The 16,099-nt window shown below is 45.6% G+C and overlaps 1 protein-coding gene across 5 annotated transcripts in view; it reads right to left on the bottom strand.

Annotated features, from left to right (window-relative positions):
- HECTD4 (HECT domain E3 ubiquitin protein ligase 4) overlaps nt 1–16,099 on the bottom strand; it is a 1,724,100-nt gene that overhangs the window by 347,357 nt on the left and 1,360,644 nt on the right. The window lies entirely within an intron of this gene.

The following is a 16,099-nucleotide window of genomic DNA, read 5'->3' as shown; positions in this document are numbered from 1 at the left end:
TGCAGGCATCGCTGTGTGGGCCCAGGGGGGTCGTCTCTGGTTACTCACGGGCTCGCAGTCGCCAGGGAGTCCTCCCTGAGGTGTTGGTTTTCTGCAGGTCGAGCCGGGGGTGTCGGGTGCAGAGTGGGAAGTCTCATGCTTCCGGCGGGAAACGTGAAGTCTTTAAAGTTGCTTCTTTGTTGCAAAGAAGTTGCAGGTTTTTGAACAGGGCTGCTGTTCATGGGAGTTTCTTGGTCCTGGGGGTCAGGGCAGTCCTCTGAGGCTTCAGAGGTCACTGGTCCCTGTTGGATGCGTCGCTGGAGCAGGTTTTTGAAGTTGGAGACAGGCCGGTAGGGCTGGGGCCAAATCAGTTGTCTTCCTCCTTCTCTGCAGGCTTGTAGGTCAGCAGTCCTTCTTTCTTCAGGTTGCAGGAATTTGATTTCCTGGGATCCCCTAAATACTGAATTTAGGGGTGTGTTTAGGTCTGCGAGGGCAGTAGCCAATGGCCTCTTTGTGCCTCCTCCACGTGGGGAGGGGGGCACATCCTTAATCCTATTGGGGGAATCCTCCAAACTCAAGATGGAGGATTTCTCAAGGCAGGGGTCACCTCAGCTCAGGACACCTTAGGGGCTGTCCTGACTGGTGGGTGACTCCTCCTTGTTTTTCTCATTATCTCCTCCAGCCTTGCCGCCAAAAGTGGGGGGGCAGTGGCCGGAGGGGTGGGCATCTCCACTAGCTGGGATGCCCTGGGATGCTGTAACAAAAGAGGTGAGCCTTTGAGGCTCACAGCCAGGTGTTACAGTTCCTGCAGGGGGAGGTGAGAAGCACCTCCACCAAGTACAGGCTTTGTTCCTGGCCACAGAATGACAAAGGCACTCTCCCCATGTGGCCAGCAACATGTCTGGTGTGTGGCAGGCTGGCAGGAACTGGTCAGCCTACACTGGAAGTCGGGTATGTTTTCCGCGGGCATCTCTAAGATGCCCTCTGGGTGTATTTTACAATAAATTGTACACTGGCATCAGTGTGCATTTATTGTGCTGAGAAGTTTGATACCAAACTTCCCAGTTTTCAGTGTAGCTATTATGGTGCTGTGGAGTTCGTGTATGACAAACTCCCAGACCATATACTCTTATGGCTACCCAGCACTTACAATGTCTAAGGTTTTGCTTAGACACTGTAGGGGCACAGTGCTCCTGCACATATGCCCTCACCTGTGATATAGTGCACCCTGCCTTAGGGCTGTAAGGCCTGCTAGAGGGGTGACTTACCTATGCCACAGGCAGTATGAGGTTGGCATGGCACTCTGAGGGGAGTGCCATGTCGACTTAGTCATTTTCTCCCCACCAGCACACACAAGCTGTGAAGCAGTGTGCATGTGCTGAGTGAGGGGTCCCTAGGGTGGCATAAGACATGTTGCAGCCCTTAGAGACCTTCCCTGGCATCAGGGCCCTTGGTACCAGGGGTACCAGTTACAAGGGACTTACCCGAGTGCCAGGTTTGTGCCATTTGTGGAGACAAAGCTACAGTTTAGGGAAAGAACACTGGTGCTGGGACCTGGTTAGCAGGGTCCCAGCACACTTTCAAATCATAACTTAGCATCAGCAAAGGCAAAAAGTTAAGGGGTAACCATGCCAAGGAGGCATTTACTTACACTGACAAAGCCTTTTCAACTTTGAAAGAAGTTTTTTCCACTCCCCCAGTCTTGACTCACCCTGATGTGGATCGTCCATTCATAGTGGAAGCCGATGCCTCAGATGTGGCAATTGGTGCAGTTTTGTCACAACGAAGCAGACACTGGCCAACTTCATCCTGTAGCTTACATGTCTCGAAAGCTGAACGAGAATTATGTCATTGCTGAAAAAGAGCTTCTGGCGATCCGTGTCGCCTTTAAATAATGGAGACATCATTTGTTGGGTGCCAAGTACACTGTCACAGTATATACTGATCATCGCAATCTCCAGTTCATGAGTTCAGCCAGACTTTTGACTCCTCGGCAATTACGCTGGATGTTTTTTCTTGCGGAATTTGATTTTGTGGTAACTTTCCATCCTGGTAAAGACAATCTCAAAGCAGACGCCTTGTCCCGCCAAGAGTCTACCACGTTGCCTACAGTCCAACCTTCCAGAGCTATCATTGATCCAGACAAAGTCCTATGCATCATAAAAACTGAAGATTTCTTTGAAGACATCCGTAATTCCTTCACCATTGAGAAATGGCAGACATGGGCTCAAGCAGATCCCAAAAGATCAATCAAGCAAGGACTACCTTTCCATGACGCTCGTTTGTTCGTGCCCACTACCAAGCTTCGCAAGTTATTATTTAATTGGTTGCATTTTATACCTACGGCAGGTCATCCAGGTACTCCTAAAACTCTTGAATTAATCCAACGCTACTTTTGGTGGCCTACTCTGACGTCAAAATAATGGTAAATAACTGCGAAGTCTGTGCTCGCATCAAGACAAGTCATTCAAAACCGAAAGGCTTGTTGCATCCGCTCCCAACTCCATGCCGACCTTGGGAACACATCTCTTTAGACTTCATTACAGGACTACCAGTGGTTCAAAAACATTCAGTAATCCTTGTGGTGGTAGACAGTCTCACAAAATATGGACATTTCATTGCCTGTAAGAAACTGCCCACCTCTAGTGAACTGCCAACCATCTTACTGAATGGAGTGGTCCGTTATCAAGGGCTGCCGAAAATTACTCTCTCCCATCGAGGGTCGCAATTTGCCTCCAATTTCTGGAAAACATGGTGCAAAACACTTCTAGTCACGTCCACACTATCTACTAGCCATCATCCTCAAACAGATGGTCAACTGAGAGACTAAATCAGACATTGAAGCAATACCTGCATGCTTACACTGAGAAAGCACTTCATTCTTGGACATCAATGCTCTGGCTAGCTGAGTTAGCCTGCAATAACTCATTTCACACCTCCACTGGCCTTACACCCTTTTCTGCCTTGTTTGGCTATCATCCTGACACCCTGCCCATCACGATCCTTCAAAAAAGTTCTCTTACACCAGCTGTGTCAGAAACAATTCAACACCTTCACCAAACCCAGAAACTGATTCAACAGCATTTAGAAAAAGCTAAACAAAAATACAAAAAGCATTACGACAAGAAACATTGTGAGGGACCTCAGTATCAACCAGGTGATAAAGTGTGGCTTTCTACAAGACATATAGACTTCAAGAAAAAACACGTTTAATCCCAAATTCATAGGTCCTTACACTGTCCTTCAGCAAATCAATCCTGTGACCTATAAACTGCAGTTACCAAGGTCATTACGTATTCATCCAGTGTTCCAAACTTCCCTCCTGAAAAAGGCAAACCAGGAGGTCCGTCCTCATCCAGCTCCAGTTCTGGTACCGGGGGAAGTGGAATACGAAGTCAAGAAGGTGTTGGATTCCAGACTTAGAGGGCGTAACCTATGGTACTTAATCTTGTGGAAAGGTTATGGCCCTGAAAGTAACTCATGGGTTTCCGCATCAGATATTCATGCTCCACTACTTGTGAGGTGTTTTCATCGTCTCAATCCAGGCAAGCCAGGCCCTAGAGCGCGTCTGGGAGAGGGGAGTACTGTCAACATCAGGGCAGTGCGCGCTCTACGGGCAACTGGAATGCAAAAACCCAGCCCTTATGAGAAAACATAATTCGTGCATTATGTTGATATACTGTTGTTTAACCTTTTGCATTGCAGAGTTTAATCCTGAAGACTTATATTCAAGGTGCTTGTAAATCCTGTTCATTTGCAAGGTATTGCTACAGGCTTTCAGAGTGTGTCAGGGTGTGGTCCCTTTCCAGGGTCTTCTATAAGCTTTCTCTGCAGCATGACTGGGTGTGGTTTGTGGGCTGGGCCAGACTCTATATAAGGGAGCCAGCCCAGCTCCACGTGCTCATTATTCAGAGGTCCCGGTGCAGAGCAGCAGCAACGTCCTGAGCTCCTGTTCAGGAGGCCTACCTTGACCTTCCAAGGCCTTTGCCCTTCATTGTATTGGTGATCCTTGATCAGGACGGTAAGACGGAGGTCGGGCTGGGCCCCCGATCTCGTCTTCGAAGGCATTCGAGTTTTTGGGCCTAGTTTTTCATGTTGAAAGATTTTTCCTTGTGCGTGTGAATGTGCTTGTGGTTTCTGGCATTTACATGTTGATATTTGAATCTGTAAGACGCGCGATTCATTCCTTGCATTTAACTCTTGATACTCATTGTGCGCTACCATTTCTTGGCATTTGCATGGTGGCATTCGAATCAGCAAGATGCGCAATTTATTCCTTGCATTTAAACCTTGATGATCATTGTGCGTGAACATTTCTTGGCATTTGCATGGTGTTATTCGAATCGGCAAAACGCGCGATTCATTCCCGCTTTTAAATCTTGATGTTTCAGATTGTTTGCAGAGTGCATGAACATTTCATGGCATTTGCATATACCTGTTGGAATTGGCAGTGTGCCCAACTCATTCCCACATTAAAAACCTTGATGTCCAGATCGCTTACGGAGTGCGCGATCATTTCATGGCATTTGCATATTCTTGTTGGAATTGGCAAGACGCATGATTAATTCCTGCCTTTAAATCTTGATGTTTCAGATCGTTTGAAAAGTGCGCGAACATTTAATAGCATGTGCATATACTAGTTGGAATCGGCAGTGTGAGCGATTCATTTCCCGCATTTAAACCTAGGTGTTCAGATCGCTTACAGTTTTGCGTGTTAATTTCATGGCAATTAAAAACTTTTGATGTGTAGTGTTTTCCTGAACTGCACATAACTATCCAGGGCTTTTGAATTTTCTGCAAAGGTGTTAAAATTCAAGGTGTTACATTATATGTCTATTGTCTTCCAGGGAATGTTCAGATTACTTTTTGTCCTCATGTAAAAAGACAATGTTTGTTCTGAAAACATAATTCTAGAAGGTTCTTATATTCCTAGACAATATGTAACACTTCATGAAAAGTTTCATATGAAAAATGTTATTAATCATTCTTGATTCCTTCCCAGGTACCCAGAGGTCTTGAGGCCTAGTTATAGTCCTTTCTTAAGTTATCCATGGTTACAGTATGACAATGTCTAGAATCATAGTCTAGTGAAAATCAATGTGATAAAATCTTGATATTATGTGGTTTAACCTTTTGCTTCCTACAGGTCTCCTTCCCAGCTGTTCCCATCCTTAACCCCTTTTCCTCCGCTTGGACTCTCTCAGGCTCTGTTATTTTTTCTATCAGAGTTTAGGAGCTGTCTCGTGGTGGGCCTGTTGGGAACGTGCGCAGACCCCGAGGATCTGGTCTCCCTGACACTTTGTTCCTGGCCACAGAGTGACAAAGGCACTCTCCCCATGTGGCCAGAAACTCGTCTGGTTGTGGCAGGCTGACAGCCTAGCACTAGGAGTCGGACTGGTATTCAGGGGGCATCTCCAAGATGCCCTCTGGGTGCATTTTACAATACATCCCACACTGGCATCAGTGTGCATTCATTGTGCTGAGAAGTTTGATATCAAACTTCCGAGATTTCAGTGTAGCCATTATGGAACTGTGTAGTTTGTGTTTGACAAACTCCCAGACCATATACTCTTGATGGCTATCCTGCACTTACAATGTCTAAGGTTTTGCTTAGACGGTGTAGGGGGATTATGCTCATGCACATATGCCCTCACCTGTGGTATAGCGCACCCTGCCTTAGGGCTGTAAGGCCTGCTAGAGGGGTGACTTACCTATGCCACAGGCAGGGTGAGGTGGGCATAGCACTCTGAGGGGAGTGCCATGTCGACTTAGTCATTTTCTCCCCACCAGCACACACAAGCTGTGAGGCAGTGTGCATGTGCTGAGTGAGGGGTCCCCAGGGTGGCATAAGACATGCTGCAGCCCTTAGAGACCTTTACTAGCATCAGGGTCCTTGGTACCAGGGGTACCATTTACAAGTGACATATCTAGGTGCCAGGGCTGTGCCAATTGTGGGAAAAAAGGTACAGTTTAGGGAAAGAACACTGGTGCTGGGGCCTGGTTAGCAGGGTCCCAGCACACTTTCAATCATAACTGGCATCAACAAAAGGCAAAAAGTCAGGGGGTAACCGTGCCAAGGAGGCATTTCCTTACGCAGGGGTACCGTCATTCTCGGGGAAGGCAAGGTCTTACCTCCTCCAATTTGCGTCAGCAGGACCTCAGGACAGTCTATGTTGATGATGTCCACCCTCTGTGTCTTTAGGAGCACGCTCGTTGCTTTGAGAGGAGCCCCAGGGTACCTGTTGTCACCTTGGAAGGTGCCTGCTTGGAACATGGGAGTGACTCCGTCACTCTACGGGAGATTTCTTTGGTCCTGCTGGCGCAGGATGAAGACAGGGAGTCCCAGAGCATGCACCCCGTGGAAACTGTTGCAGTTACTGACTTGGAGCTGAGGTTGCTGAAGAAAAGTGTTTCTTGTAGACACTTTGTTGCAGTTACATCGTTTCTTGGAGCAGGCTGCGGTTGATCCGAGGTCAGAGGATGCTGAAGCTGTTGCAGAGGACTCCTGAAGGAAACTTGCAAGCAGAATCTGAAAAGAACCCACAGGAGAAACCCTAAATAGCCCTGAGAGGGGGATTGGCTACCTTATCAGGTATAGACCTCTCAGGAAGGGTCTCTGATGTCACCTGCTGGCACTGGCCACTCAGAGCCCTCCAGAGTGCCCCCACACCTTGCAAAGCAAGATGGCTGAGGTCTGGGACACACTGGAGGAGCTCTGGGCACCACCCCTGAGGTGGTGATGGACAGGGGAGTGGTCACTCCCCTTTCCTTTGTCCAGTTTCCCGCCAGAGCAGGGGAGAGGGGGTCCCTGAACCGGTGTAGACTGGTTTATGCAAGGAGGGCACCATCTGTGCCTTTCAAAGCATTTCTAGAGGCTGGGGGAGGCTACCCCTCCCCAGCCTGTAACACTTATTTCCAAAGGGAGAGGGTGTAACACCCTGCTCTCAGAGGAAATGCTTTGTTCTTCCTTCCTGGGACTGGGCTGCCCAGACCCCAGGAGGGCAGAACCCGGTCTGTGAGGTGGCAGCAGCTGTAGCTGTAGTTGCAGTGCAAGCCTCAGAGAGCTGGTTTGGCAGTACTGGGGGTCCATGGTGGAGACCCCAGAATGCAAGGACTTGGCTCCCCAATACCAGATTTGGAATGGGGGGACAGTTCCATGATCTTAGACATGTTACATGGCCATATTTGGAGTTACCATTGTGAAGCTACATATAGGTATTGACCTATATGTAGTGCATGCATGTAATGGCGTCCCGCACTCTCAAAGTCCTGGGAAATGGCCCTGAACTACGTGAGGGCACCTTTGCTTGTGCAAGAGTGCCCTCACACTTAATAACTTTGCACCTAACCTTCAGCAAGTGAAGGTTAGACATATAGGTGACTTATAACTTACTTAAGAGCAGTAAAAATGGCTGTGAAATAGTGTGTACACTATTTCAAGCAGGCTGCAGTGGCAGGCATGTGTAAGGGTTTGTCTGAGCTCCCTATGGACGGCAAAATAAATGCTGTAGCCCATATGGATCTCCTGGAACCCCAATGCCATGGTTACCTAGGTACCATATACTAGGGACATATAAGGGTGGTCCAGTGTGCCAACTGAAATTGGTAAATGAAGTCACTGGCCTACAGTGACAAATTTAAAAGCAGAGAGAGCATAAGCACTGAGGTTCTGGTTAGCAGAGCCTCAGTAACACAGTTAGGCACTACACAGGGATACACATTAGGCAATAAACTATGAGCACTGGGGTCCTGGCTAGCAGGATCCCAGTGAGACAGGCAAAACACACTGACATATAGGTTTTTATCTATGAGCACTGGGGTCCTGGCTAGCAGGATCCCAGTGACACAGTAAAAACACAGTGACACACACTCACAAACAGGCCAAAAGTGGGGGTAACCATGCTAGAAAGAGGCTACTTTCTCAAACTTTTTTTTGTTTTTAGGAACAAGTGGCAGTTAGGGTGTCACCTTAGTTGAGTAGAGTCCACAGATAAAATGAGCAATCTGATGATGGTCTACAGCAGTCAAAATGGGAAATATAGACAGAGAAACTATATATAAAATAGATATACAAAAAAGAAGAACTCAAGGTTCAAATACCTCAATGGGAGCTCTACCTCTATCCCACCACAGGAAAAGGCCTCTATCTATAGGAACATATATATATATATATATATGTATATATATATATATACACATACACAAACAAAGACTAGTTTTGTGTTGAGATAGATGTCTGGACTTAAAAAGAAGTCTTAAAAAAGTCCAGATGTAAGGAGGAGACTTACTTTTGGAGAAGCGATCAAAATCTTCCAAAGATCTGTAATGCTGTCCTTATTCAAGTGAAAAGGATGGCAAAGATGGCTGTGCTTAAATACAGAAAGCTTAAACCAATTAGTAAAAAATGTGAAGCTAGTGTGTACAGGCACATTTAGCCAAACAAAAGACAAACAACCAAATGTTTGCACAATGACAACAAGAGTCCTGGAGCTCTATTGGGAAAAGTCAGGTAGTGAAAAAGGACTTCCCGTCTGAGCACTAAGCACTGGACAAGTGACCCAGACTTCCTAATGAAAACTAGCCATATGTTGCCAAAATAGCATTGAGTGTTCCACATGTCTAATTTGAAAATAAAAAGCAGACTCTTAAACAAGACTGGTTCTTAAACTTCAACAATATATTCAACATCTATATTTTCCTAAGCTTACAACAAATGCGTTCAACATTAATATTTCATGTTATAAGTACTGATGCTTTAACATTCTTGAGACTAAAAATTATCTTAAGGTCATTTTCAGGTGTGTACAGACACATTTAGCCAAACAAAAGAAAAACAGCCAAATGTTTGCACAATGACAACAAGCGCGCAGCAGCTCTATTGGGAAATGTCAGACAGTGAAAAAGGACTTCCCATCCGAGCACTCAGCACTGGAAATGTGGCCTCGATTTCTTAATGAAAACTAGCCAGATGTTGTCAAAATAGTTTAGAGTACTCCACATGTCTTCTTAGAAAATAAAAAATAGTGACAATAGACTCTGACCAAGGCTGGTTCTTATTCTATATTAGGATCGGAGGCTCCGATTATGCTTCTCTTTCTTTACTATAATTTTCACAGCAGTCAATCAGATTTAACATGAACGAAAAACTGCAACCACCATGAACCCAAGTTGCATCTCACATGGTCCAATCACAAAAAACACAGCCCCTTAAGAGTCACTTCCATCATCTTGGTAGCCTCTTTCTTTGCTGCTTGGCACACATTATTTTTTGTTGTATATGACTGTAAGATCGATCTGTTTGGTGAGATTATAGTTTGATTGATTGTACAGGACAGCGGACGCTTGCGCAAGCTGTCTGTACACTCTATCACTGGGACATGTGAACCCTTGGAGCGCCTATCCCGCTCTTCTCAAGCAAAACTGTCTTTATTGTTTATGTACATGGGAGAGCTTCGGCCTCTGAGGCTGAGACTGCTTAGTCACGCGCCTCCGTTCTGGGGAGTCGGCGTCATATTGGCTTGGCTGCGATTCCCCTTTCTAGTCCTTCGGGACTCTAAGCACAGGTGTGCATGCATGCTTCATGCCGCGCTTCTAACGTGGGGAAGGAGCTTTGACAGTGTCAATGGTGCGCTCCACCGTTTATGGGCATATTTTTCTGTTTGAATAGAGCTCCAGTGTGTGCTACTTGGCTCAGAGTGTGCCCAGGGTTGTTTAAATATTATATAGGCAAAGTCTAAAGTGCTTTGCAGGCGCCTCCCTCCACTCTCTAACAGATTATTTGCGCCTGCTGGGGTCGCCCTCCCCCTTCTGCACAGTTGCCAGACTGTTTACCTCAGCGAGTGTGTACCGCACTCCCTAACATCATTCTGGCTCATTACAACCCATATGAAGTGGAGGCTTGTGAACTCCAGGAGCTATCCCCCCCTCTTTTGAGGAGAACTTTGCAGAGGAGTTAGATGATAACGTCCAGCTCTCTGTGAATAAGGCTTTGGCTAAAGCCCTTGGTCTCCGGACTTCAAACCTTAAGGGTTTCACACGCCAGCAAGGCTGCCTTCCTCCTATCGCTACCTTTACAGAACCTTCATCCCAGCCACCTAAGCCTTTCAAGGGAAAAACAAAGGCAAAGAAATGGATACATTCTGAAGCTTTTGAGCAACTATCAGCGGCAGTCCTAGAGGAGCATGGGTATAGTAACTCACACTCACAGGCACACTCTTCAGATGACTCTCTCTGTTACTCTGAAATCGCAGGTTCTTATTCCTCTCGGGATCCCTTAGATAGCGACCAAGACGAGATGACTGGACCCAGCAAAATAAGGCATCCAGAACGGGGATTGGACTCAGGCCTAATTCCACTAAAGGTGTTGACATTCGACCCAACTGAAATTGTACATCCCCGGTCCACCAGTTGGACCCCCCCCCTCCCTGAGGTGGCTAGGTATGTCCAATCTCACCTAAGATAGGGTTCTGATAAGGAAGTCCGGGTGAGGCTCAAGTCTGAGGGCCCCAGACCAGACCTGGAAGGCAAAGTATCTGAGATGCCGGAGGTGGACCCCACCATGGTGAATTTCATGAAGAAATGGGCCCAAGAACCTAAAAAAGGGCTGGACAGATTGCTGGACATTTCAAGTCCTATAACAAAAATATTGGAACTAGAGTTTCAGTCCAAGGAATCCAGAGTGGCAGTAGATCCGGACATACTGATAAGATGGGCGCAGAGCGCAGTCTACCAGTTGGACAGTGCCAACATGGCAATTTCTACAGAATGGTGGCACTCTATTCTGATGCGCATAGATCCTAAGATTAATGTCCTCGCTTCCTCAGAGGCGGGTCCTGTGGCGCAGGGCCTGCTCTTCGGTGGCCCCTTTGTAAAAGACCTAGCCAACTTTGCTGTGACCTACAACTCCTTGGACAAGGCACACCTCTCACTGAAAAAGGTATTTCAAACCAACCTTTTTGGCAGGGCAGGACGATACAAGGCCCGTTCGTCAGGCCAAGGTGTGCACAAGGGCTCCCAGTGAGACAACTGTAACCTTCCTGTGGAGGTTGACAGGACAAGTATGCAGACCAGACCTTCTACTCCACCCAAGCATGCGGGGTCGCCAACGCTTCTCCAGAGGCTACGGCAGGGGTCAACAGGATTTGATTATTCCTTCACAACTGGAAGTCCCTGACTTAGGACTTGTGGGTGCTTGAGTCTGTTATGGGGTACAAAATGGAGTTCTGCAGCTTCCCAGTACAGACATCCCTACCTCAAAAGCTGTATTTTTCCCTCCAAGATCAGGATCTTATTTCAAAGGAGATCTCTCTCCTTCAAAAAGACGCCCTATGCCTTTCTGCCCCCCATCTCGGGGGATACATCAGCACCATTTTCCAGGTCAGCAAAAAAGGAGGTGGGGCACGTCTGGTGCTCAATTTAAAGCAGTTTGATTCTTGGATTGTATACAGGCATTTCACAATGGAGGGTATTCACCGTCTTCGAGATCTGCTGCAAGAAGGTGCCTGGATGGTCCTAAAGACACGTATCTCTCGTTTCAAATATTTGCTCCCCACAGATGTTTTCTTCAATGCTATTGGCTCAGTCAATGTTACGAGTAGAAGGTCCTTCCTTTTGGCCTCTCTTCAGCCCCATGGTGCTTCCCCAAGCTGCTGAGGCCTTTTGTAGAAGCTCTTTGTGCCAAAAGCGTCAGGTTAATTATTTACCACGACGATATCATCATCATGGCCCAAGATCCTAAGACGGTATCCCTGCATTTGTCTTGGACAATTCTGCTTCTGCAGGATATGGGGCTCATCATCAATCAACCAAAGTCATGCCTGGCCTTCTCCCAACAGATGGGATTTTGGGGATTTCACACAGATTTGGTGTTGTCCCAGTTGATCCTTCCGACGCACAAGATCCAGTCGCTAAAGAAGGAACTTAGGTTTGCATTGCGAAGCCAGACAATATTGTTAAGGTCAGTAGCTCTGACTGTAGGCTTATTGGCCTTCTCCACCCAGGCCATATTTCCGGGTCCCCTTTATTACAGGGCCCTTCAGCGCCTCAAGATACAACACCTTCAGAAGGGGTTGAACTATTCGGAACAGATCTGGCTCTCATTGGATGCCAGGCTAGAGATTAATTGGTGGTTGTCCCACATGGAGGCCTGGAATGGCACAGCAATCTTTGGCAGTGCCCCTGACATACTCCTGGAATTGGATGCCAGCAGGTGGGGCTAGGGACCCAGATGCAGGTCCCTTTCCACAGGAAGGCGTTAGTGGGAGCAGGAACTTCAGTTCCACATCAATTGCCTGGAACTTCTAGCAGGTTCCTTTGCTATCAATAGTTTATCACCGTCCCGGACGGACTGCTGCATCTTACTGCGGATGGAGAACATCTCAGCAGTCCGGTATGTCAATAGATTGGGAGGTACAAAGTCCCGGATGTTGGTGGAAATTGTCAAGGACTTTTGGAATTGTTGCCTGCAACATTTGAATTTCGATCAAAGTAGAGTATCTGCTGGGGTTGAAGAATTCTGTGGCTGATTGGTACTCTCATCACCTCCGAGATTTCAGCGATTGGAGGTTGCATCCAAGGTTTTTCTCCCACCTCAATCGCAGATGGGGCCCATGCTCGGTAGACCTCTTTGCCTCCCAGCTCAATCGCAATCTTCTATTGTTTTTCAGTTGACGTCCCGACCCAGAGGCTCTGGCGATGGATGCGTTCCTGCAGGACTGGTCTCCTCACCTGGGTTATGCTTTTCCCCCATTCAGTACGATGGCTTTGGAGATGTTTTGCGATATTCCTCTTCTGATACTGTTGAGACAGAATCTTCTGTTGGACCCAGAGAGCCTTCCACATCCCTTGATCATGTAGGGACAGTTGAGGTTAGTAGTTTGGACGGTTTCAGGAAAAGATGGAAATTGCCAGGCATTTCTTCACAGGCTTTGGCCTATATTGACCAGGCCTGGGCATCTTGTACTCACAAACGATATGCTTCAGCTGGGCAAAGATGGGTATTTTGGTATAACGAAAGGGGTCCAGATCCCCCTTGGCAGATGTCTGTCTTATAATCAATTTTCTGTCCTCCTTGGTGGAATTCGGTTTGGCTTACATGTTGGTAAACAGCTACTGATCTGCCATTTCGACAGGTCAGGTCCAGGTTAATGGTAAACCTGTTGGTAAAGATCCTATAGTGTTTAAACTGATGAAAGGTATCAGTTTTTGTATACCTCCTCAGGCTAGATATTCAGCCTTGTGGGACGTGAGCATTGTGCTTCATTTTTTCATTCATGGCCTGATAATAAATATTTATCGCTAGCAATTATCGGCCAAATTAACTATGCTATTATGTCTGATTTCTTGCAAAAGGTTCTCAGATGTCCGAGCCCTGGATATCAGAGGTAAAAAAAAAATCTCCGGAGGGGGGAAGTTTTTCCATATCCTGCAGGACAAAACACAACATTAAGTTAGTTAGTCTCTTATCCATCTTTCCCTACTAATAGAAATCTCTGTGTTGTGCAATGTATCAAGGCCTATGGAGCGGATACCAGTAAGTTTCGTGTGGATCTGGATGGTCAGTTACTCATCGCTCTCCGAAAGCCTTTTGGGCCAGTATCATCAGCCACTTTGGCTAGATGGATGCAATGTATTCTGAGAAGCAGGCATTGATATCTCAGTGTTCGGGGCTCATTCGCCGATGGGTGCTATGGCGTCAAAATCCTTTGCGCTGGGATCTTGATTAGAGGACATCATGAAAGCAGTGGACTTGTCCTCGGAATCCACTTTTAAGTCATTCTATTACAAGCCGATTGTGGTTGTGGCATCAGTGGTGGTGGAATAGCTTGGAACAAACATAATCAGAGCCTTTTGTCCTGACGTAGAATAAAAAACAATTTTAGCTAACGCAGTTAGAATTTTCAATTATATTAAGGACACAGTGGCGAGGATTATACCACCCTGAGTTTATTGCATTACTGCATAAGCTATAAGTATATTGCTTTTCGATACTTACAGTGTATGAACTGTTCATTCCCATCCGTTTTGAATACACTTAAGCATGCTATGAGTACAGGTTTTATGGCTCTGGTTCCTCTCCTAGGTAAAGAACAGAAGCAACCTTGAGGCTGCGCATTGGCTCCAATTGTTTTGGCAGTTGCAAACGTCTTCTTCTGGAGGACATTGTGCTACGCTGAGTTCGAAGGGTTTTCTGGCATTCCAGATTCCTGTTTCCCAACCAATACAGACTGTTTCTGGTTTTCCCTTCATATTGTCTTTTATGGAGTTTGACTTTTTACTTCAGTCATTGCAGAGAAAGAGCATACCAGGATGGTGGAAGTGACTCTTGAGGGGTTGTGTTATTGGTGATTGGACCATGTGATATACGAATGGAGGTTCATGGGGGTTGTAGTTTTTCATTCATGTTAAATCTGATTTACTGCTGTGAAAGTTATAGTGAAGAAAGAAGCATAATCCCCGCCTCTGTGTCCTTAAAATAATTGAAAATTCTTATTGTGTCAGCTAAACATTATTTTAAACTTCAACAATTATATTTTCCTAAGCTTAAAACAAATTTGTTCAGCATTAATATTTCATAATGTAAGTGCTGATGATTTAACATTCTTGAGACTAAAAATTATTTTAAAATCATTGTACATAACATTTCTGATGTACCAGACTGAGGGAATATTCCCTACTCAGAAAACGAAATGCTGTATTCTTGGGCTGTTCTTTGATAAAAGACTCAGGTCCAGGTGATAACTACAAGAGTGTTTCTGAAATAATTGAACTAGTAAAAACAGCTCTATAAGGGAGCCTTACAGTATCCCTATGTGGTCCTGGGGAGCTGTTATCGTCACCTGGCCAACTCGGGTATGTTTATCATTGGCCAAATTAAAGCCATAGGATGTTGTCATTGAGACGTTTGTCAAAGGTCCTCCATCGGTATACCCGCTACTGTTCTTTCCAAAAGAGAACTTGGTCTCCATTGTCCTTTTTCCTTCTAACAATTCAAGTACAATCCCCTCCATCTCACTGTCCTTGTCTTTTGCTGCCAAAAAATGACTGCCTATGTTTGCTGTGCATTTCTGACATCTAATATTGCTGTGATGTTCCCCTGTGTGCACTTTTATTTTTCTACTCATCATACCAATGTATCTTAGTTGGCATGGGCATGTAATCATGTATATTACTTGGGTGGAATTAGAATTGGTGTGTTTCCTAAATGTCCATTCCAGATTCTCAGCAAACTAGATAGTTTTGGTGGCTTATGTTAAGTGGCAAACACTGCATGAGCCATATCGATAGTGGCCAAAGATGGGTTGCAGGCCCCAACCAGACAGAATTGTGGTTGGTTCCTGTCGGTTGGTGTGTACCAAATGATCCTGTAGGTTCTTACTTCTTTTTAAAGGAAATCTTGGTTTTGGCCAATTCAAATTTCCTGATGTTATAATGTTGCAGTGTTTATTATTTTTTTGACATGGTTTGAGGCTGCACAATATGTGGTAACACATGTGAGTATGTTTTCATCTGTGCTCCTCAATGATGGTTCTAGGAGACATTCTTGATACTGGTATCTTGCACGTTTCGGCACTTGTCCACAATCTTTGTTGGGTTATTTGTCTCCTTCAGTTGATATGGTCCTTAGCCTGGATCTTAAAATCTTCTATGTTACTGCAATTCCGCTGAATCCTTAAGAATTGACTACAAGGCAAATTTTCTCTCAGGGAACGTAGATGGAAACTGTCAAACTGTTCTTTGCTGTAAGTTTGTAAAACGTTTTAGTTTTCAATGTCATCTCTTCTGCATAAATAGTGACATCCAGAAAGTCCAATGTCAAATTATGCACAGTGCATGTGAATTTCAAAAACTGGTCTTGAGTATTCAGCCAACTTAATAATTCTGTTACTGTGATACCTACGAAAATATCCCACGGTGGTAACATTCACAGTTGAGGGTAGAATACGTGGTTGAGGGTCTGTTGAGAAAGATCTCAGAGGGCCTAGAATGATATGGTATGAGGGTTCACTTCTTTTGGTTATTAGTATCGGGAATAGTAGTCAGCAGAGAAATCGCACAGACGCAACCATCATACATTAAGTTACAAATTACAGTTCCAATATATTACTGTTCTCGACAATTT

The sequence above is a fragment of the Pleurodeles waltl genome, chromosome 11 (assembly GCF_031143425.1).
Source record: "Pleurodeles waltl isolate 20211129_DDA chromosome 11, aPleWal1.hap1.20221129, whole genome shotgun sequence".
Taxonomy (NCBI): domain Eukaryota; kingdom Metazoa; phylum Chordata; class Amphibia; order Caudata; family Salamandridae; genus Pleurodeles; species Pleurodeles waltl.
This window is presented reverse-complemented; position numbering and strand designations above follow the sequence as displayed.